We start from the raw sequence: 24111 nt of genomic DNA on the forward strand, positions 1-24111 counted from the left end.
AGACATTGCCTAAAAAGTTTTTCGAGGTGATATCCGCATATCTTTAATATATTTTAAGGGAATATCTTTGTTATCATCAGTTGTTCATGATGAGTCAAAATCTCTACCCCTACGGTATTTTGTTTTCAGTGCCAGGACTATAGGAGGCTACAGAATGGGACAGACTGGCCAAAGTACTGCATAGGAGTAGGTCTCTTAAGGAAGGGGGCACAGGGACAAATTCTAATGATCAGAGCAGAGTCAGGAGTATGAATATACCCTATTAATGCAAGCGACATCCAGGCAAGGATCTGGAACCACTTTAGGTGTCCTTCCTTTCTATTCCCCTGGCACCTTGGGTAAACCTCAAACACTGCCCTAATGGGCGATATAGCACAATCATTGATTCACCTATCCGTTGTCTCCTAAAGACTGTAAGCTTCTTGAGAACTGTCCCCTTAACTTGTTCAACTTTTTGATTCTAGCCCTTGATACAGTGTCTGGTATGTAGTAGGTGTTTAATAATTGCTTCTTGAATATCTAACTAAAATATCGAATGAATAATATCTTCCAAGTCTACCTTCTTAGTCCTGATGTTTATTGTGAGCTCAAGACCCATATTTCCAACTGGGTTTTGGACAGGGCTACCTGCCTGCCCCAACGGCACTTCAAACATTAAAGCCAAAATCAAATTCGCCATCTTTCCCACCCCACACCACATAAGACTGTTCTTCCTCGCATTTTTCCTCTTCTTCTCCACAAGTAAGTCTTGAAGATTCAAGCAGGCAGGGTTTAGAGCAGATAACAGCCAGTCATGAAAGAAATGTAACTTTCTAGCCCTCAGTCTGAACAAATTGACAATATGGAAATGAAGGAGACCTCAATAAGAATCTCAAACTTTGCTAAGAAAATAGGGTGAATATGTGTGGATTTTTCTCCCTGGCTTTCCTTTCTTAAGGGATCTTCCCTGTCCCAGCTGCTGAGGTTCTGTTGGGCTGCCAGTCACAGGTCTTCACACCTCTTGTTCTCATTGGCCAGTCAGCCTCACTCCTAGGTTACGGCATATAGAGCAGAGACACACAGGCAGGGAGTTGAAGCTGAGTCACTCAATAACCCAAGCATTTCTCAGACTCCTAGAGCTGGCCTGACTTACTCTTCCCAGCATCTGGGGGTACCCGTCTTCCCTTAAGTCTGTGAGCATCCTCAGCATCCTTTCAATAAACCCTTTCTTCTTGCTTCAGAGTCTATTTCTGCAACCCGAAATCAAAGAACCCTGATACAAAGGAAAATTGAAGCGTACTCAAATAAGTGCACTGATCTTTTAAATTATTTTCAAAATGGCTAAAGAAAAGATGGGTGTTAAAGTTTTATAATGAAACTCAAGACTAGAGACTCTAAAAGGGAATAATTGGTCTCACAAAGAGTGAGGATTCAAGAAAAGAAAATTCTGAAAGAATTCTCTCTCTCTCTCTCTCTCTCTCTCACACACACACACACACACACACACACACACACAGGAAATCTAAAAGAGAAAGAAAGGAGGAAGCATCTACAGAAAACTTTGTGAATATCAAAGAGTTTTGGGCAGAGTCCTTATTTTTAAAAGACATGTACAAAAATGGAAAAAGGGCTTAGAATCAAGGCCAAAATGCAAAAGATCCTACATAAATAGGATTTCAAGGCTCAGATCAAGGTGAAGCTTTTGAAAAATGCTGATGTTTGTAGTTGTGCTTGGAAGATGGGAAAAGTGAATGTGAAGGGGAAAAAAATGAGCATTTATTGAGCACCTCCTGTGTGTCAGCCTCTGTACTGGGTATTTTACATAGACTGACTCATTTGTTGTTAAAAAAAAAAAAAAGGCGGGGGGGGACAGAGTGGAAAGGGATAGAAATGGTCAAGTCTATTGTTTGAGGAAATTACTGTAACCCTAACAGACAGAATTGTCTTCCTTTAAACTAGAGGCATTGTAGTGTCTTGTCTGTATCCTGACACTTTTAGGCTGGGTAAATGAATATAAATGGAGACCACTTACCAGATGTCTAATATTTAAAAGTTATAAGTCAAGCTTTACTCATTCCTAGGCCATGTTTCCACCCAGAGCCCCACAGCCATCCTGGGGAATCATCCTTGAAATCCAAAGGCTGAAAGAGTTGTGCTTTCCCTTAAATGGTGGTACAGATGTGCTGGGGTAGGGGCAAGGAGGAAGCTGGTCCTGGGGCCCAGGAGCTGGGGGCTGGTATTAGGATAGGAACGGGCCTGGTCACCCTGGTCACTGCCAATGCAGGGAGCCCAGCAGGCTAATTCCCGAATCCCATGGCCTAGCTTTTCCAACTGAGGCAGTTATAAGCACTACCCCAAATTACTCCTTAAAGGGGTGGGGTCGGCTGGGAAGCCCAGTGGCCTCGACAATGCTTTGAGGGATTTGGAGTGGCCCACGTTAAACGGATCAGCCGAGCTCTTTCTCTGGTTTCCAGAAGGAGTCTGTGCTTTTCTTCTAACCAATACCCATTCTCACACCCACTACCCCATCATGCTCTTAGCCCAGCATCCTCCATCCTCAGGTGAGGCAGGGGTAGGGTCCAGTTCCACACGTGTGTCCCTTTCCCCAAATTCCCATTTGACCAATCAATTCCAAACATTCAAAGCTTTTTCTTAGGAGATGTAAAGAGGTAAAAGGGTCTTTTTGTATTGATGTTTGTGACATGTGGGCCCTTCTTGCCAAGTGTAATGGTGATAGTGTTTGTATGCATAAACCTCTTAAACTGTAGCATGCAAAACTGAACACACCAGATAAATATAATCTGACCAATGCAGAATAAATTGGGGCCATTACTTCCCACGATCTTGACACTGTTCTCACCGTGCAGTCCAAGATGATTAGCTTCTTTAGCAATCACGTCACACTGTTGGCTCACATTAAGTTAAGAGTTAATTTAAACTCGTAGGTCTTTTTCACAGGAGCTCCTACCAAGCCAGTCTCTCCTATTCTGTAATTGATGTTTTTGAATCTAAATGCAGGATTTTACATGTATTGCTATTACATCTCACCTCATTAGCTTTGAATTTCCTCTCAGTCATTTGCAGTGTTTGCCTTCCCTCCTGTACTTCCATCCTGGGGAGATTGGTAAGCTTATATTCCACATCTCCATTCAGCTATTTGATTAAAGTGGTAAGTAGGGCAAACAGCAGATACGGAATCAATGAGGGAAGCTCACCAACAGCAGGTTTCAACTCAGCTTTTTTGAAATGTTATTTCCAACAATTAGTTTTCCAACAATGGAATGGACTTCTCAGGAAGACAAGTGACCTCAGCAAAGGAGGCTATAGAAAGAATTTTTGGATCTGTAGACTTCTGAGGGCCCTTCTAATTCTAAGCTTCCGTGATTATATGATTCAAAGCCCAGAGTTCTGGGGGACTACCTCAGCATTCCGTGAGCCCTTCTCAGATTCCCGTAGGAAGCCTTCCTACGCCCCTAAACCGCTGTAACGGCTCCTCTAACCCGCCTCCCCGCCACTCTCTCCCTTTTACTGTTCTTACCATAGTCCATCTTTTATAGGGTTGTTGGCATAAGGGTCTTGTTTCACCTTTAGATTCTTACATTCAAGAACTACATTTTGTTTATCTTTATTTCTCTTATACCTTTAGAATCCGATCTGCACCTAGCAGGGATCAAATTTCGGGAAGGAAAAAAGGGGTGGATTGGCATTTTGAACTCAAGAGACAGATTTAGAGTTCCAACAGCAAAAGGGACTCTTGATCTTGGTCCCCCCGACTGGGCACTCCATGAAGGCTCTCTGTTCCTACTCCTCAGAAACCAACACAGTGTTTAATACATGATAGAAACTCAGTGAGTATTTGTGGAATGATAAATGAGTTGACAGTTCCTCCGGGAAGGAATTCGTTTTAATCTGTTTTCTGGGTATGGCTACAAGGGACGGGGGTCGGGTGGGGAGGAAGCAGGCCGTGGGCAGGGGCTGGGTTGATGGAATAGTAGACTCTGACATCATTTTGAAAGCACAACACAGATACCAAGGCCTGAATTGCCCTAATTATTCTAGGAACTTATCCCCAACCCTGACTTCAGACTTCCCAGCCCAGAATAATCTTCTATTTGGAGAGTCTCAGATCTCTAACCTCTCCCTCCTCCTACTCTTTCAGTCAAACCCCTGTCCTAGCTTAGTCTTGCCAGATTTAGCAAATAAAAACACAGATGCCCAGTTAAATTTGAATTCCAGAAAAACAACAATTAAATTTTTTTTAGGATAAGTATGTTCCATGCAATATTTGGAACATACTTATGCTAAGAAAATATTTGTCATTTGTGAAATTTGAATTTAACTGGGTGTCCCTTATTTTATCTGGCAATCCTGTTCTGAAGACACACTCTGGATTCGCTTTCCATACAAATTGCCTTTTCCTAAACTGTCACTGGGCACATGACCTCCATCTCATCCCCTTGCACACCATTAAATCTGGGCTTGTGATTAATATTGTGGAAGTAATGCCAAATGTCAAAGGGCCATTCATTAGCAGTCACACAACATTTGATAGAACTCTGATCCAACTTAGCCCTTGCACTCAGGTTAGAGAGGTAACAGAAAGAAATCAAGTTCCTTTCCTTAGTTTGCACAGCAAGTCACCGTCAGAGCCAGAATTGTGATCTAAGATTCTGAATTTGGAGGCTCGCTGGATTCTGTTGCCTCTGTCTGTGTTGAGGACTTTATTCTCTCATGCAGTCCTTCATCTCTTAGGAGTCTTAAAATTGCAGGGAAATCCCCTGGGGGGTGCAGCTTAGGGGTAAGGGGAGGGGGAGCAATGGCATTGTTCAAAGGAAAGCATCTATTACACACGAGCCTTCCAGCAGGCAGCCCATACGACCTAAGACATCCGAATCAGGCTGGAGCCCACCTTAGCATCAGCAGGCTAACCCCATAATGTTCCTTTAGACAGCACCTGAGGCAAGAGAACAAACACAGGTGACTTTCTCACTGTCTGCTGCTGTGTGTCTCTGTCTTGTCCTCGGCCTTAGAGAGATTATAAAGGGAGAAAAAGGAAAGAAGAAACAACAAGCCGCTTGGTTGATTTTTTTTTTTCCCTTAGTCTCTTAAACACTCTGAGTGAAACTCAAAATGGCTTAATTATTGAAAGATATTTTTGTGCTAAAAGACTGGATGTTTGATGCTTTCCCCCTGCAGCTCTCTCTCCAGCCCAGCTAGGATCCAAATCATCTTTCAGTAAAACCATCTGCTCTTTAAAAATTCCTATGTCTTAAAATGTGCAAAACTCAAGACCTACCTTCTCATCTAGACTCTGAATACATTCTCTTTGCGCCGGGTTCCTTGTGGAGGACGATTCATAACACATCGCTTATTATTTGGAAACTGGTCTACAGTTGGTCCAAGTTCATCCTTTGCCTGCCTCGTCATTTCAGACACGCTGGTATGGAAACAGGTTATTCACTTCTTAAGCTTCTATCTATAATACTGTACGGGAGTCATTCCATTTCATACCAAAACAAAAGACACATAACCTCCATATGAAAGTTATAGACGTGTGCATATAGAAGTGAACCAGTTCTTCTTCACCGGAGACTGTGCCCCAATTGTCTGAACTACAGTCTTCTGTGAAACCTATTGGGGATCCAGGACATGGAAAATGTCCGGGAATTTTACGAAAAGATCAAGCCAAAAGCACCTGTCTTCTGTGTTATTAAGTACTTAAGTACAGGCACCAACCATGATGCCAAGTCTCAAAAGGGCATACTTTTTTCGGATGAAAATATTTTAGTGACTTTGGACTAAACTTGTCCAGAAATACCTTCTTCCTTTAACTGCCAGAGTACGCTGACAGATAAACTGATGCTGTGGTATAATGACGAGAGCAGCACTTTGAAGCCTGGGCTGATGTCTTTGCATTTCTGCCAGGAAAGCAGCCTAGGTCACAGAAGCCTGACTTCCCAGCTGCAAGCCCCTCTTTGAACAGAGAAATTTTGGGGTCAAGCTCCTGCCAGTGTTTGTGTCTCAGAGTCCAAGAACTAAATAACCACATCTGAGCAGTCTTAGATCTTATTCTATTTTAGAAATAGATTAACAACATTTAATATTAATGAGGAAAAAATTAAGACATCTTAGTATAGAGGTGCATGGAGCCCTGGATGCAAACAATGTAGGTTCCTAAAAGTTCCGATAAGAACAAGACCACAGGCAGAGAATAACATGATGTTTGTAAAGCAGCCTGGCTCAATGAAGAATTTCTGTTCCACAGCCTGCCGGGGGCTGTGGTACAGGGGGAAACTGCATGACAAGCTCCAAATTGCTTTTCTGCAGTCTCGAGAGGCAGAATAGAGCAAAGATGGGCTGCCGAGGCTGCCGTGGCTTTTAAAGAATGAACTCTAAATGGACCCTCTGGTGACAGCTCTGTCAAAGAAGAAGGATCAGCTAGTTAACAATGAACGTCTCCATTCACATTTTGTGGCTGTGGTCAAACCTGTCCTGTTTTTGCTAAAAGATCAGCAAACTTGAGGGAGGGCTCTCAAGATAAGAAGCAGTTAACGTTTTTGAAAAGCACCACCCCAGGGAGGGTGGATTCGTATGTGCCTGTGAGCGGGAGCTAGTTTGCAGAGCACAACTTGGCTGTATTGTGCAAGATGAACACAGAATACAGATGTGGGGCTGAGGAGGGGCTGGGCGGAGCTGGACTTCGACATCACCTCCAGCAAGGAAAATGTTGGCAGCATTCTTCACGGCTTTCTGTTTACACAACTCGGCTCAGAACGTATTGATTTTTTGGTAGTTAATACCAAGCCATTCAGGGAACTAAAAACCCAAGCAGCACAAAAATCCTCTCTGGGTAAGATGTTTCGGTTTGCAAATTGCTGTGAGACAGACTCAAGCAAAACTGGATCTTCTGATGTTGTAGGGGTTTCCACACCGCTCTGCCTCTTTGTCCTTCTAAATGCTGGCTCCCAGGAAAGCTGGAGAAATGTCTGCCTGCCCAGGCACTGTCGCCTAGCAGGAAGCAGGCTCAGGCAGGATCAACATCTGTGGACAGCCTCTCTGTGGGAGATTTGTCTGCGTGAGATGTGCTGATCCCGCGTGTTCAGCTTGAGGTTGTCTTGAGTGGAAGATTTCTCTCACGTTGCTATGCTGTCTTTGCCAAGACAAATGCTGAATTATTTTTCTCTCCAAATGATATCCTGAGTGCTAAACACTGCAAGAGGAAACCAAATTCCCCTCTTCTGGATTCAGCTTGCACATGGCAAGTTGTGTAATCTCTTGGGACCGCTACTGTTGCCAACAGAAAATTAAAACCAATTTGGCTAGATAATAAGGAGCCACGAACATAACTCTTTTTTCTTAATTTGCCAGGAATTTGATGTTCCCACAGGGATGAAAGTCAGGCATTCAGAGCTGTTTTAAGGGAAAAGGAGTTGAAGGGGAAAGAACTCGATTCCATTTTCTTTTCACTAAAGAATTGTAATACTTAATTCAGACGTACAGCAAAAAAGATTCATGGAGTGAGAAGGTGTACAAGTTGTACTTTCTACCAAAAACACACACCCATAGTGCTGAATTAGTGAAAGGGAATATTTCTGTGGGGCCAAGTAGACATAGAGATCCTACGTAACAGAGTGTAAGTCAAAAAGATTTTGAGTTGTAATATGATTTTGTTGCTACATGTTTTTAATAAAGCCCTCAGAATTTTTTTAAGTCTGTAATAAAGATGACAATGAATGTCAAATGATAGAGATTTGAGTTAGGCAATAATTGTCTGTATTTATCGAATGCCTGCAGTGTGCCATGTGTGTTCTAAGTGCTTTGCACGTAGTGGTATATTCTTAATCCCACTTTACAGATACAGAAACTGAGGAACAGAGAGGTGTGCAACTTGCCCCAGGTCACCCAGCTAGCAAGTGGCAAAGCCAGAATTTAGACCCACGTGAGCTGGCACCAAAACCTGTGCTCTTAACTTCTGGGCTTTGCTGCCTCTCAGGAGCCCTTAATCTTGTTTTTTGCACTCTGGCAGATATGCCAGATGTGATGAGATAAGCATACAAAACAGCATTTTGGAGTGTCCCCAATTTCTGACACACACCCCCAATTTTACAGTGAAATCACATAGAGCTACACGCTCTTGTTTTTAACATGGCATCCATTGAAGTACTTATAAATGAGTAATGAAATCAGTTGTTTAAAGGCTTCCAATAATAAATATGCCTAATCTAACTATTTAATTGATTTTTTAAAGACTCAGTTTTACTCTAGACCTCCCCTCCCATGTTAATATTAATAAAGTCAGTGAATACCACAAAGAATAAATATAAAGGCACTGTGTTTCTATTGTTAAACATAGAAAATAAAACATATAATTTTAGTGTTATTAATATGAATAATGTTACTGCAAATTTTACTTGCGTCATTGCTCTGCCTTTGACTTAGTGACCATAAGTCTTTTGTCATTATCAACAGATAAGTTCACAGCATCATTCTTGCTCTCATGCAACGCAGATATGGACGTCGTTTACATATGCCCTTCATCTACCCTTGACTTCTTGCTAGTTAAAAATTTATTTGTGGGCAAAATTTAAAAATAAACAGAAGCAGCTATGATCACAAGCTGCACAGTCACTTGTAAGCACAACTATAACAGCAGATCAGTAACTATCAAAAGAAATCATATTAGGGACCGGCCCCGTGGCCAAGTGGATAAGTTCGCGCGCTCTGCTTCGGTGGCCCTGGGTTTCCCCAGTTCACATCCTGGGCACGGACATGGCACCGCTCATCAAGCCATGCTGAGGCAGCATCCCACATGCCACAACTAGAAGGACCCACAACTCAAAATACACAACTATGTACCAGGGGGCTTTGGAAAGAAAAAGGAAAAATAAAATCTTAAAAAAAAACAAAAAAGAAATCATATTAGAAGGGAAAAGAGTGAAGCAACATCATTATAGATATAACCTGAATTAGCTGCAATTTCTTTTACAAAATGAAAAGAAAAATCATTCCAGAACCCCAATATTTTATAATTATTAACCAATTAGTTGCTATAGATTTCATAACTTGTCACAACACATTGGTCTATCCCGACTTTACAGTTAAGAATAAGCTGAGCTGGATGAATTTTGCCATAGTCCAGTTCAGCTATTCATTCATTTATTCATTCATTCAACAAATATTTACTGAGTGCCTCCCATGTGTCAGGATCTGTTTGTCCTCTGGAGGCATGCTTGTCAGAAATTGAGTTCCTTACATGTTGTGCCCAATAAGAATGCTCTGTGTATTGAATGATAGCATTTTTATTAAAAACTTTGGGTTTTCTGCCTTCTAGCTTTTAATTCTCTTTCTTGGCAGCATCCCAGCCAAATGACAGGCTTCCTCCAGGAGAGCACAGTGGAAGTTAAAGACCTTTCATCTTAGTCCAAATCACCCTCTACAGATTTTGTTTCCCTCCTGAGTAAATCAGAGCTTAATAATTTCAACATCTCAGTGATAAAGCATCCTGAGGCTGGTGCTCATTGTCACCTGTCTCTGGCTGTTTGTCATCAGCCTTCCTAAAAGGTGAACTATGTTGTCTGTCCTTGTTGGGAAGCAGATGGAACAGAAATGAGCAGGGATGGTCACCGTTAGTGAAAGGAATCAACATTCCTAGTGAGAGGCAGACTCCTTAAGAAATAATTCAAGGGCTTTTCACTAAAAAGAAATATATATATGATTAGTAAATGGCTGTTGACTTCTGACTTTAATGTTGATTTTGGCTACAGGGAAGTAAAAGTCACTACTAGGGAGAAAGTCAAGGTGGTGAACCCTGAGAAAGAAAATTATACGGTAGTTCTGTCATGACTATATTCCAAGTGCCATAATTAGAAACCTCTGAAAACCTCTCTCTCTACAGCTATGAATTTCAAAAATATGATGGATTTATTCTGCTTGAAAATAACATTCTTAAGGATGAAAGACCCTTGGGAAATCCTAGAACAGGAAATTATCCAACCTCTACAAGGCAATTAGCAGTCAATCAAAGTATATTTATTTGCTTTTCATAAAAAAAACTTCATTGTTTACATGACTGCATTGAATTTTTATGAAGCCCGTAATAGAAACCTACTGACTCATCGACAGAGCTTGAATTGATTCAGAAAATGCTGTGATAAAAATCCCAGCTTGGTATTTTTGGCCTTTCTATAGAGGAGAGGGTTTCAGCAGCTCTTTAAAACAAATCCTGAAACACAGTCCATCACTCGAGAGTTTGTTTTTTGCTTTTAGCAATCCCGTATCTAGGTTTTTCTCCTGTAGTTAATCATTTAGTGGCGTTCTTTGTTCTACCATGAAATAACAGACAACAATGCAAATCACAATTGCAAAATTCGTTTAGCAAACAGTGGAGCAAATGAATCACGGGCCTGTTGGGAGATGGATTTTTAACTTGTTACCGAAGCACAAAACAAGACTTGGGTCTGAACCAGCAGCCTTTTTCCTTTCAGGGCAGGTGTGAAATGTGTTCTCTCCCAAGGGCGATGAGCCACAAGAGGTTGGGGGAACTGGTGTGGTTTAATTCAAAGTCACCTCAAGTCTTGTTTGAAGTTCGTGAAGGCAATTCAATTCAATTGCATCAACATTCACAGAGCTCCCTTGTTCAAGGAGGTGTGTGTGCTGAGGGGTGTGGAAGCCACAGTGATGCTCAGACGTTAGCACATCCACTCAGAACTCAAAAGACTGGCATCCCCAGCACCAGCATCGCACAACCTTCTTCCTAATTGGCTCAGTGATCCTATGAAATTCACTAGGCATTGAAGGATCTTGAAAATCAAAGCAAGTCTAAACAGCCTATTTCCTGGAATTTCAGGAGCCTGCACATTCTAGATCAAAACTGGGAAAGGAAAAGTCAAGTATCTAACACACCATTCACTTTGGAAACCCTTTTTGCATACGTCAGTTTTTATAGCTATGTGATTCACTAAGATTCATTAAACTTATTTAGATGTATTTCGACTAAGTTAATTTCATTTTTGACCTGAGTTCCAATTTTTAATTAGAACTTTAAAGTTTTCGTACTTAACTCTATATCTCTCCTATAATTTTTTTCAAAGCCTAATTATCATAGCTAATGTTCATTGCACTTGCTCTGAGCCCAGAATCGTATGAAGCACTTTAATACATCACCTCATCTAACCCTCACTTCACCCCTAGGAAGTGTGTGTGATTACCATCCCACTTTGACAGGCGATGAAATTGAGATTTGGGGAAATTAAGTAACTTGCCAGAAATCATAGCGCCACTGAGCGGCCATCCCGGATTTGAACATTGGCTTATTTCCTTCCTCCCCGGCCCACTCCTCCTTCCACATTCCCTGTCTATTATGTTCTCCAGCCTTTCATGCTTCAGTTTTATTTGCTTCATTTACACTCTTTTCTCCACATGAACCAACCAGCAGAGCTCTGCCCTGGACTTTGTGAGCTCAAGCTTCTGCCAACTCTGAAGTCTCCTGACTCACTCCAGACCATAGTTCATCATTGTCTATATGAGTGGTTCTCAACCAGAGGTGATATGCCACCCTGGGGACATTTGGCATTGTCTGGAGACTTTTCTAGTTGTCACAACCAGGAGCAGGGATGTGCTACTGGCTTCTAGTGAGTGAAGACCAGGATGCTGCTGAACATCCTAACAATGCACAGGACAGGTCCCCACAGCAAAGAATTTTCCAACCCAAAATGTCAATAGTTCTAAGGTTGAAAATCCTGATCTACATGATACAGTCGTTTAAAATAGGCTCACTTCTCTTGTGAATTTTATGTTTGTGATATCCCATTTCACTAACTAGGTTATCCCTAGGAACTAATCCAATACTTCTGTGTCCCCAGTGTCCAGCAAATGCCTTGTCCAGAATAGCAGGCTCTTAATACATATATCAGGAGTGATGAGTCATCATCTCTTTCTTCACTCACTTCCTTCACTGTTCCACAGGTATTTATTGACTATCTTTTTGTGGTGAGTTCCAGCTGGACACTGGGAGTAAAATGTAAGCGATATAGACACACCCCTACCTTCAAGAAGCTTATAGTCTAGAGGAGACTCAAACCGTAGAACAGGTGCTGAGTGCTGGGATGGGAGACGTGTAGGAGCCACGGGCAAGGGAAGGCATAGCAGGAGCAAATAACTAGAGGGGACAGGTGGTGAGAAAGGCTTCCTGGAGGACGTGACAATTAAACAGACACCAGAAGGATGAGTAGGAGTTAAACAAATGAAGTGGAGGAAGTATTCTAGACGGGGGAAATAGCATGCACAAAGGCCAAGAGATGAGACAGTAACACAAGCAGGAGGTGGGCGCTCAGGCTGCAAGGGGCAAGCACAAGGAAGTTAAGGGCCTCAAAGCCATGTACAAATGTTTAAATTTTGTATCAAGGATAACAGGAAGCCAATGAAAGTCTTTAAGCAAAAGAGTGACAGGATCTGATTTTGTTTTTAAAGAATCACTCTGGCTCCACATCATATGTTATCAGAGAAATGCAAATTAAAACAACAATGAGATACCACTACATACCTATTGGAATGGCCAAAATCTGGAACACTGACAAGACCAAATGCTGGGAAGGAAATGGAGCAACAGGAACTCTTATTCGTTGCTGGTGGGAATGTAAATTGGTACAGCCACTTAGAAGACAGTTTGGCAGTTTCTTATAAAACTCCTATAAACTCTTATAAAACTCTAATAAACATACTCTTACCATATGATCCAGCAGTACCTCTCCTTGGTATTTACCCAAAGGAGTTGAAAACTTATGTCCACACAAAAACTTGCACATGGACACTTAGCTTTGTTCATAATTGCCAAACCTGAAAACAACCAAGATGTCCTCCAGTAGATGAATGGATAAACAAACTGGGGTACATCCAGACAATGGAATATTATTCAGCACTAAATAGAAACGAGCTATCAAGCCATTAAAAAACCTGGAAGAAACTTAAATGCATGTTGCTGAGTGGAAGAAGCCAATCTGAAAATGTTCCATACTGTGTGATAACAATTATGTGACATCTGGAAAAGGCAAAACTACAGAGACAGTAAAAAGATGAGTAGTTGACATGGGTCGGGGGTATGGAGGGATGAATAGGGACCGCACAGAGGAATTCCAGAGCAATGAAATGACTCTGTGTGCTACTTTAATGGGGGATACATGTCATTATACATTTGTCCAAACCCACAGAATACACAACACAAAGAGTGAACCCAATATAAACTGAGGACTTTGGGTGATAATAATGTGTCAATGGAGGTTCATCAGCTGTAACTGATGTATCACTCTGGTTGGGGGGTGTTGTTAATGGGGAAGGCTATGCATGTGTGGGAACAGGGAATATGGGAAATCTCTGTACCTTCCACTCAATTTTGCTATGACCATAAAACTCTAAAAAATAAAACCTATTAAAAAAAAGAAAAAGAATCACTCTGGATACTGTGCCTAGAATGAGCTGGGAGGTTAACAGCTATGACAGTCACAGGGAGGAATTTCCTTGGGGCAGCAAAGTGCCCCTGCAACTTGATGTTAAGGTTTTGAAAGACATGAGGGATGACTGAGCAGCCCTCTAAATCCTAATCAAGGAAGGTGACTGCAACACACAAAGCTGAAATCTTTTCAATTGTATCACACTCAGTCTGAAGAAGGCTGCATTACTAAAAGGGCATGCCAGACTTGGGGGCTAAAACAGCACAAGCAGAAAGAGTGAACATTTAGCAGTCTGTCTTCAGCACTAGCGTCCAGACTTGGAGGTGCAGCCCAATGGTATAAATAAGTATATTAGTCCATCGTAACTCGATGACACCAGCTGTTAATTTCATCCTGCCCAGTAGACATTCAATAAATATCTGTTTGCAGTGAATTGGATTAAATTGGATTCCATGCTCACCAAGCAACTTTCTGATCATGATTTGGCTTCCTGTGAGTCTTTTCTATGAGCATATAATGTCCTGATTAGCTGACACAAACTTTCTAGTCTGGTTTACAATCCTTTTTTGCCATAAATGATTACGCTGGCATTATGATTGACGTATCCATCTCCTTTGTGTTTGTTCAGTATAGCTGACACTTGGGGTTGTTTATCCAGCTTCCATCTCCCCTTTCCCCCTCCCATCAATAAACCTTTTTTCCATGTAGTTACCTATCCCCCTACCAGGTAGTCCATGGGCCTCTGAGCTAAATGACCCCACATCCATCTCCAGATGGACCCTGACTGTCTTAAGTCAATCATCACATTTAACCAAGACCACAGCGATTGGTTTAAGTGTTGACACATGGCCTAAACCTGTCTAAGCAAAATTCAAGAGTCTTTCTTACAAAAATTGGACAGAGATGGTTTCCTTCCTAAGGATGAAGAAGGAAGCACGTAGCTCCTGGACACTGCTGGAAGCCAGTTTGCTACTGGGCTCTTTAATTTTATGTGTCAATATTGTAAGGCTATAGTGCCCAGTTGTTTGGTCAAGCACCAGTCTAGATGTTACTGTGAAGATATTTTTTTTAGATATGATTAGCATTTAAATCAGTAGACTTTGAGTAAAGCAGATTACCCTCCAAATGTGGGTAGGCCTCATCCAATCAGTTGAAGGCCTTAAGAGAAAAGACTGTGCTACCCCGAAAAGGTAGGAATTCTGCCTCCAGACTGCCTTTGGATGCAAGACTGCAACATCGATTCTTCCCTGGGTCTCCAGCCTGCTGGCCCACTCTGCAAATTTGGGACTTACCTACCCCTACAATCATGTGAGCCAAACTTTTAAAATAAATTCTCTCAGTAGATAGATAGATAGACAGGTAGACATATCTATATAGATAGATAGAGATAGGAAGATAGAGAGATCTCCCATTGGTTCTGTTTCTATGGGAACCTAACTAGCGCATCTACCATCAGGGAACAAAGCAGACACACAGAAGAAAGCAGAGCAATTACAGGGGACAGAAGCCAGAGCCTGGATAAAATCTAGCCTGAAGCCCACATGTATCAACCAGGAGGATTTCCGCTGCAAGTAACAGAAAACCCAACTGTCCTAAACAATATGGGAATGAATGACTCACAAAGTCAAAATCCCAGTTGTAGAACAAGCTTCAGGGTCAGTTGATCCAGCAGCTCAGTGATATGGAAGTGGGAAGTGGGTGATGGAAGTGGGAAGTGATTTGGAAGCTCAGTGACGTCAAGAAAACAAGTTCTTTCCTTTTCTCTGCTCCGCTATCCATAGCGCCCCATCACAAATCTGATACCCTCATACTTTACTGGCAAACATTGATAACAATCATGGCTACCCACTTCCTCCTTCACATCCAGTGGAAGAGATTGAATTTCCATGGTTCTGTCTCTCAGAAGTAAGAATGATGCTTCCTTCACATCACATTAGTCCAGATTGGCATAGGTTTGCCCGACCATGAACTAATGATTGTCAAGAAGGCGGGAAGAAGGGAGGATTACCGTGATTGGCTTAAATTAATCTAGACCAACCCTCAAAGCCCTGTCAGCCCCTCACCTTGCACTGCTGCTACACAATGAGGAGGGATGGAATGGACGTTAGGCAGGCAACAATAATGTCCACTGCAGAGTCCAACTGCTGCATTTCAGGTATATGAGCTAACAAATTGCCTGTTCAAGCTATTTTGAATTGTATTTTTAGTGATTTACACCAAAGTTATGCTAACTGTTACAGCAGCCATTGAACTCATCCTTCAGATCTCATGGCCTCTGGGTACCTTGACAAAATTAACTTCCTGGACCTGCGGAATTGAAGACCAGACCCTAAATCGTGGTGAGCTCCCTGGGCTCTGTCACTCTATGAGGTCTTACCTGCACCTCCCGTAGCCCACCCCACACCTAAAACTCCCTGGATCTGTGACTCACCCAGCTTATTAGCACCCTCTGAGTGCTACAATCCATAATTAACCACACGGGGTGTCTCTTTCTCCCTGACCCCTGGCCTTGTGTCATGTTCTATGCACAAGTCATCAATTCAGGATTACATCCCTTGCCTGCTTCCTTTGGTGCTATTACTGGACCCCCAGAGAAAAAAACCAACATTTATCTGTCACCTTACTTAGCACTGGGTAAAATGCTTTCTAATTTAAGTCTCATAATAACCTTAAGGAAAAGGTATTAAAATCCTTATTTCACAAATGAGGAAACTGTGGCCCGGGAAGGTTAAATAACTTGCCCAGAGTCGTGCTGCTAGGAAGGAATTCAAACCCTGGTTGGTCTGTTCCCAACCTGCGTGCTTTCCACTACACCATAGAAAATCACACTGCCCTCGTCTACAATTGAATCCTGATACCCAGCTTGGGTTTGACCCTTGCTGGTGCTCTACCGTCCTTCTAAGTCATCTTTGATTGACTCCCTATCACACCATTCAAAGCTGTTATTCGAGCCCTTCCTTCATTCCTCATGACCCTGATGGCTATGTTTCCTATCCATGGAATATGGGAGATGACCCTGCCTCTACCTCACAGAGAAATCTGAGCTCATCTGCCCTCAGCTCCTTTATGTATCCATGTCTTCACCTTAGCACATCACATCTTTCCTCCCAACCTCATCGACAATCTCAGAGGTCAAGATCCATCTTCCCTGTAACGCTGTCTTACTTATTCTTTGAACCCCACCCCGTCCCACTTCCTGCAATGATCCCCTCTTTACCTACTACCATCTTTAATTCTTGTTCATCTGGCCCTTTCCATTACACCTTTAAATATTCTCAGTTCTCCTGAATCTTAAAAAGCTAACAAAATACTGATTGATTCTCCTGGAAACTTCTAGTTCTCATTAGTTCTCTCCTCTGACCTTTGCTGCAAAACTCTATCTACCCATTCCTATATTTATCCCTCAATATCTGATTTATTTTAAATCTTCCACCCCATCCCACCACTAACATCCCCACACACAATGAAACAACTCTCAAGGAAGTTAAAAATGACCTCTTTCTTCCCAAACCGTGTAGTCTTTTCTAGTGCTTCATCTTCCTTAACCGTGTGCAGCATTTGACACTACAATCCACCCACTTTGAAATTTGGCCTCCAATTGATTTTTGTGACAGTGCAGCTTCCTAGTTTTTCTTCCATCTCTCTTGCTGCTCATTGGCCTCCTCTTCTGTCTGGCCTGTTTCCTCCTCCTCACCTCTCTCTCTCCCAAAGAAGCCGACCGCCTGATCCACTCCCTGTCACTCGCTTCGTGGGGAAATGCATCTATTTTTAGTTTCCAATCTCACACCTATGTTGATTCCTAAAAATGCATCTCCAACTTTTATTTTCAACTACCTCCAGGACTGGCCTACCTAGATGCCCCCACCTCATCTACAACTCAGTGCATCCAAGCATAATTTATGGTTTCATCTTCCAGAACCGTTTCTCTTTCCAACTGCCCCCTTTTTTGACAACGTGTAGATGCCCAGGCCAAAAACCTCAGGGTCATTTTTGCTTTTTTTCTCTCCTCCCTTTTTATCCAGTCACCAGCCTTTTTCTTCCCTTCAAAACTTCTCAAAAATGTGCCTTTTTCCCTACAGTTATAAAAGGAGGGAGATGGGGGGCTGGCCCCGTGGCCGAGTGGTTAAGTTCACCCGCTCCACTGCAGGTGGCCCAGTGTTTCGTTGGTTCAAATCCTGGGTGCGGACATGACACTGCTCATCAAACCACACTGAGGCAGCATCCCACATGCCACAACTAGAAGGACCCACAACAAAGAATATACAACTATGTACCGGGGGGCTTTGGGGAGAAAAAGGAAAAAATAAAATCTTTAAAAAAAAAAGGAGGGAGGTGGATACTGTGCCAACCTTAGTCCAGGTCCTCACCACCTCATGTTTGTATTGCTACAAGTGCTGTGTTTCTCCCTGCCTGTCTCCCTGCCTCCAGTCTCCCCACTCCTTACCACTTCCTTACCTAATGACGTTGTCTACTGCTGCTTTATGTCCTACTCAAAAACACACTCAGTAGCAAGCCCAAAGTCTTGCAGCTGTTGTCAGGGGCCTCTCTGATGAGGTCCCACCAATCTCCCTTCTCTAGTCAGATCTGTCTCTCTGATTCTTACATCCCAAGACGGAAGCTGGCACTGCACTGTGTAAAGACTGCTTATTCTGCAAATGAGCTGTGCAGGGCTAACCAAACAACTTTATTGCAAATATTAAAGATTTATTTTTCCACTTAGCAACTTGCATTTATTGGATTCCTTCTGTGTACCCTGATGCTGTGGGAAGTAGAAAGAAATAGAAAACAGAGTCCTGTCCTTGAGCAATTCACTATCTAGTGGGAAAGCCAAAGATGAGCATTTATAGAAAACAATCACTCCATCAAAAACAGTGGTTTTTAAAAATTAACCACAGAAAAACAAAAATTATCCATCACAATGGTTATATATACATACAGTGCATATAGTTTTAAAAATCCTAACAATACAGAAGTATGTAAAACAAATAGTAAAATATCCCTGCTGTTCTTCCTTCCTAATTCTCAATAAGAGTAATATGTTAACAGATAACACGAAATATATTTGTATGTACACATATATACATATATGTGTGTTTACTTTTACAAAAGATAGCATCATACTATACATAGTATCCTGCAAATTTTTCTCATTTGACAATAATGTCCTTCAATGATACACCTGATTCTTTTTTAATGGCTGCATAGTATTTATTTTTAATTCAACAGTCTGTTCTAGATAATCATTTATCCCTTCTGTTTTCCTCTATCACAAGTAATCATTCAACAAGCATTCTTTCACGCATTTTCAGTGGTATGCTGGTAAATGTTTTAACAGTTGGCTCTCCAAATTAAAAAAAAAATTTTAAATCAGCCCTGCTTTGTAACATTTGTCCATTTCCATGGTGTAAATACTCTCACTCTTGGTGATTTCAAGCTACCAATGTGAAACCACTGAAGGCGGAGATAGGAAGAGGAGTAGCTCTCGCTAGCCAGTGCAGCCAGCTCCAGCAGACCACTGTAAACCTTATTGTGCATATTCTTCTGAGTGTTTTACAATACAGGAAAGCAAGATATTACAAGGCAATTATCACTTTGCCAGACGGGAAACACAACTAGCTTATTAACTGTAATACAGTTGAACCATGAATTAAATCCATTCCTTTTGGATTCTAAAGAAGGCCCTTTATCTGTTACCTTAAATAGATTCTGTTTAAAAGCCAAGGAAATTTCACAGCATCTCTTTTTATTTTGCCACCTGAGAAAATCACTTAAGGAAAATAGACTGGATGTATGACTAAATTATTTTAAAGATTCAATAGAAGACCAATTAAATTCACCACTTAGTATATTCAGGCACAAACACACACAGGACGAGGGAATGCAGACCCCTCCTCTTTGAAACACTCATGTGAACGCGGCTGAATTACACACAGGTGCACAAAAGAACTACCTCCAACTCGAGGTTGCATCCGACTCACCTGGAGTTAAGCCACTGCGTGCTGGGCCCCGCCCACACCGTTTCTGATTCCATAGGCCCAGGGTGGGGCCAAAAGTGTGAATTTCTATCAAGTTCCCAGTTGGTGCTGATGCTGCTACTCTGGAGACCTCACTCAGAGGACCACCATTCTACATGAACTCTGAGCCCAAAGTCCAGAGACTCTTCTGCCATGCTCCGGTGTTGTGTGAATTTCTACCACTAGATCAGATTCCTTTAGCTGGAGACTTTCTCCTGTTAAGGCACAGGTAATTTTAGAAATATAGTGAGTTCTTAGCACTAATCAAAGCATTTGAAAATGTGTTTCACTGGGGAGTGGCACAAATTCCTTGCTACAGCAAAGCCAAGGAAATTTCAAAGCATCTCTTTTTATTTTGCCGCCTGAGAAAATCACTTAAAGAAAATAGACTGGATGTATGACTAAATTATTTTATTTATTTATTTATTTATTATTATGAGATTTGTTTTCTGAAAATGAACGCCATGGTTAATGTTTGCTATCAGTGCCAATAAAAGGGTAAACTTTCAAAGGAGCTCAAACTTCTCATTTATTATTAGTATTATTAGTTAAGGAGCTCAAAATTCTCATTTACAGTGGTGGTCACACCAACATCTGTGTGGGAATTCTGACCCTGCTACTTAACTGACTGTGTAACCTTGAGCAATTTATTTCATCTCCCTGTGCCTCAGTTTCCTCATCTATAAAATGAGGATGATCATAGCAACAGTTAGCTCATAGGGTTATTGAAAGGATGTGATAGGTAGAGGACCTGACATGTGGGAAGCACTCAATGAATATTGGCCATGTTACCAATTAGAATTCCAGTTCTATGTTAAGAAGAAAGCATTCTTTAGGGAAGTAAATTTGGGAAATACTGAATTAAATAAAGTAAATGTTTCTTTGTTACAGGACTTCTGGGTGCCATTTATATGCCAGTGCACACCACAAATGCTCTAGAGGATATCATACATAGCGTTTCTAAGGGTTATTTAGTCACAGAACTTTTTTTGCAAGTAGCATTTTGAGGATAACAATTTTTATAATATTGTTACAATTATGGTAATAAACCAGTGTTTCTTGACTTAAATATACAACTGAGAGAAATTAGCATGTGGCTGCAGTATACCTAAGCCACAGGTGCAGGACTGGGATGGAGCAAAAAAGTCCTTGTTACCCATAAGAATTTTCTACAGCCCTTAAACGTGATATTTCCCCCATTCATTCCATTGTTCTTGCCTGCATTTAATATTTCCAACAAATATTTATTGAGTGCCTCTAAGTACTAGGCAATGTAGGTACTGAGGATTCAATACTGAATAAAATATAAAAAGTTCCTGTCCTCATGGAGTTTACCTTCTAGAAGTCAGATAATACACAAACAAGTAAATATATATATTATGTCAGACGGTGGTAAGCACTCTGAAAAAGAGGAGGTGGACAAACAAGTAAATATATATATTATGTCAGACGGTGGTAAGCACTCTGAAAAAGAGGAGGTGGGGCAAAGAGGAGAAGAAAAGTATGCAGGGCAGCTGGCTATTCAAGCAGAGACCTGGAGGAAATGAGGGAGCAAGCCACCGGGACACCTGAGGGAAAAGACAGTCCAGGAAGAGGGACATAAGTGTGAACAAACATCCTGAAGGGGGAGCCTGCCTGTGTGGCTGCAGCCCAGTGAGTGAGTGAGAAAGAGAGGGGCTGCAGTGAGGCTAGCAGGGTGCAGGAGGCCACACCAGGGGAAAATTGTACTAGCTATCTTTTGCTGCATAATAAATCACTCCAAAACTTGGTGGCTTAAAACGACAATGACTACTTCTTTCCTCTCACAGTTTCTGTGTATGAGGAATTTGGGAGTGGCTCAGCTGGGCAGTCCTGACTTGGATTTCCTCATGAGGTTCAGTTAGACGTCAGCTGGGGCTGCAATCATCTGAAGACTCGATGCGGGCTGGAGGATCCGCTTCCAAGATGGCTGAGCACACAGCTAGCACGTTGGTGTTGGCTGTCGCCTGGAACACTCCGTTCCTCTCCATGTGGGCTCTCCATGGAGCTGTTTGAGAGTTCTGCACCACGGCTGGCTTCCATCAGAGACAGCCATCCAAGAGACTTCAGAAGGCAGAAGCTACAATGCCTTTTCTGCTCTAAATTTGTACATCACACACTGATTCTGATGGGAGGGCGTCACAAGGGCATGAAGATCAGAATGTGAGGATCAATGACAGCTGTCTGGGAGGCTGGCTAGCCCACCATTATAAGGTCTTTAGCTTTTACTCTGAGTGAGATGGAGAGTGATTAGAGGTTTGGGGCGGAAGAGTTATATGGTCTGACTTGTGCTTTGAAAGAATTGCTCTGAGTGCTGTGTTGAGAATAGACTATGAGGAGATGGGTAGCAAGGGTGGAAGCAGGGAGAGCAGTTAGGAGGCAATCTCAGTAATTCAAGGGAGAGATTATGATGGCTTGGACCCAGATGACAGCGGTAAAAGTAGTGAGAAGTGGTCAAATTCTTCTAGATATCCTTTGAAGCTAGAACGAACAGAATTCCTGATGGATTAAATGTGGGTGTGAAAAAAGAAGAGTCAAAGATGACTCCAAGGCTCTTGACTTGATTGCGCATATTTTGCCCTCTGTTATATCCTGGCACCAGGCCTACCCCTTGCCATGGAAACTCAGAATTAGGAGGAGGAGCTGCCAGGGTATTGACAGAATGTTACCCAAAGTCTGTCTCAATGGCACTAGTGCAACATCCCAGCATTTTGCATAAAACAATCCAGGTATCACTTCAAATGAAATATAAAAGCCAAAATTGTTGCAAATCATTAAGAAACTTTAAGGCACTTGTGGATGTTCCCAAAACTATGGCTAGGCTAATTATAATCTCTCTCCCCCAACTCCGCTACCTAGCTGTTCTTAGATGACAAAATATTACTCTCCATTTTTTGTTTTAATTCCACATTGACAGAAACATTCCTAGAACCTGTCAGCAATAGAATATGTTTAACCACTACACAATTTCAAGTAATCCTCCTTTGCTTTATGATAAAAGCAATGTTTATATAAAACTTTTAATTTTCTAGGCATTAAAATATTGTTTATTTGATCTGCTGTCAGAATCTTTATGCTGAATATTCCAAGTCACTGTAGAGATCAGCACTCTGCAGAACAAGGTTAGAGTTACAGATCATATTTGTAGCTTAATTGCTTGACAACTGATCCATTCTGAAGAAGTATGTCTTTTCTTAGGTCCTGAGTTTTGGGGTCCCTGAAAATTTGCAAAGCAATCTTACTCAAATATTCTGGGAATCCATGTTTAATTATTAGACCAGGTCTTTGAAAGAGCTGTCATTCATTCCTTTATTCACTCATTCATTCCATATTGACCTCACGTTATATTCAAGCCTTGTGCTCTGTGGTGGTGACTCAAGCGTAGATAAATTCTTGACCTCAAGGAGCTTACACTGAATTGGGAAAGACAGATGAGAAAACAGACAAGACGCTACTCTAGAGTAAGGACAGGGCACTATGGGGACACATAATAAGGGCCCCTGCCCAGTCTTGAAGAGTCCAGGAAGGGAAGTTATGAATAAGCCAAGACTTTAAGTACAGAGATGTGTGCAAGGGTGTTCTAAGAAAGAGAGAACCCGGTGCAAGAGAGTGTAAGGGACATTCAATGAACATAAAATGCAATACAGTGGGGAACCACACAAGCTGATTCAATATGGTTGAAGCTTGAGGTAGATGGTGGAAAGTAAAAAGACATCTAGAGACGTTAGCTCGTACCAGCCCAGGAAAAGCCTAAAATTTCAAGGAGCTTGTAGTTTAATCCAGAAGCAATGAGGAATCACTCAATAGTTTCAAGCAAGGCAACACTAGGAAATTTGGTGTATGGAAAGATCACTTTGACCACAGTTCAGAGAATGGACTTGAGGAGATGGCATGGAATGGAATCAACCTTTCCACCATCTCTTTACCCTACCACAACACTCAAGTCACCATCATCTCTCTCTGGTACCACCACATCAGTCCCCACAAAAAGTCTCCTAATCCATTCTCATTAGCCAACTAAAAGTGCAAATCAGACCAGTCACTCTCCACTGAAACAATGGTTTGTGATCCCATTGTCCTTACAAAAAAACCAAAATCCTTAATAGAGTTCACAAGTCCTTGCTGAATCAGGTCCAAGGTTCCCATCCAGTTTTAAGACCATTTCTACTTTCTTAGGTCTTTCAATTCCAGTCATGGTGGGTTTTCTTCCAGTTCCTCCAAGGGACCAAGCTCTTGTTCCCATTTGTTCTGGAACTCCAATTGGGTTGTTTTCTCTTCCTAGAACGTTGGACTCATATGTCTCTGGTTAATTTATGTCCTTCATTCAGACTTCAGCCTAGCCTTCACTTTCTCAAGGATATGTTGCTTTATCACCTTGACTAAATTAAGCGCCCCACTACACACTGGACACTCCCATTACACCTTGTACCTTTCCTTTCATTACACTTTATTGAACATGTTTATTGAATGCCAGTCTTTCCCACTAGCCTGAACTTCTCCTTCCCACCTCTCTTGTTAGTTGTGGTACCCCCATCACCTAGCACAATATTGGCTCAGTGCACCACTTAATCATTATATATTGAATGAATGAATGAAGACAGTTAAGAGTTGTGTCTCAACTGAGAATGTAGTAAGAAAGTGTGGATTTGAGTCTT

At 41.8% G+C, this 24111-nt stretch overlaps 1 long non-coding RNA gene across 2 annotated transcripts in view; it reads right to left on the reverse strand.

Annotated features, from left to right (window-relative positions):
- LOC111773087 (uncharacterized) overlaps positions 1–24111 on the reverse strand; it is a 70470-nt gene that overhangs the window by 30867 nt on the left and 15492 nt on the right. Inside the window, exon 1 of one of the 2 annotated variants that reach the window (XR_002807285.2) lies at positions 3028–3257. The exons of the other annotated variant lie outside the window; for it this stretch is intronic. This is a non-coding gene — a long non-coding RNA (uncharacterized lncRNA). Of the gene's footprint in view, positions 1–3027; positions 3258–24111 lie in introns of those variants that run through there. 2 annotated transcript variants of the gene reach the window in all.

Source organism: Equus caballus, chromosome 4, assembly GCF_041296265.1.
Source record: "Equus caballus isolate H_3958 breed thoroughbred chromosome 4, TB-T2T, whole genome shotgun sequence".
Classification (NCBI taxonomy): domain Eukaryota; kingdom Metazoa; phylum Chordata; class Mammalia; order Perissodactyla; family Equidae; genus Equus; species Equus caballus.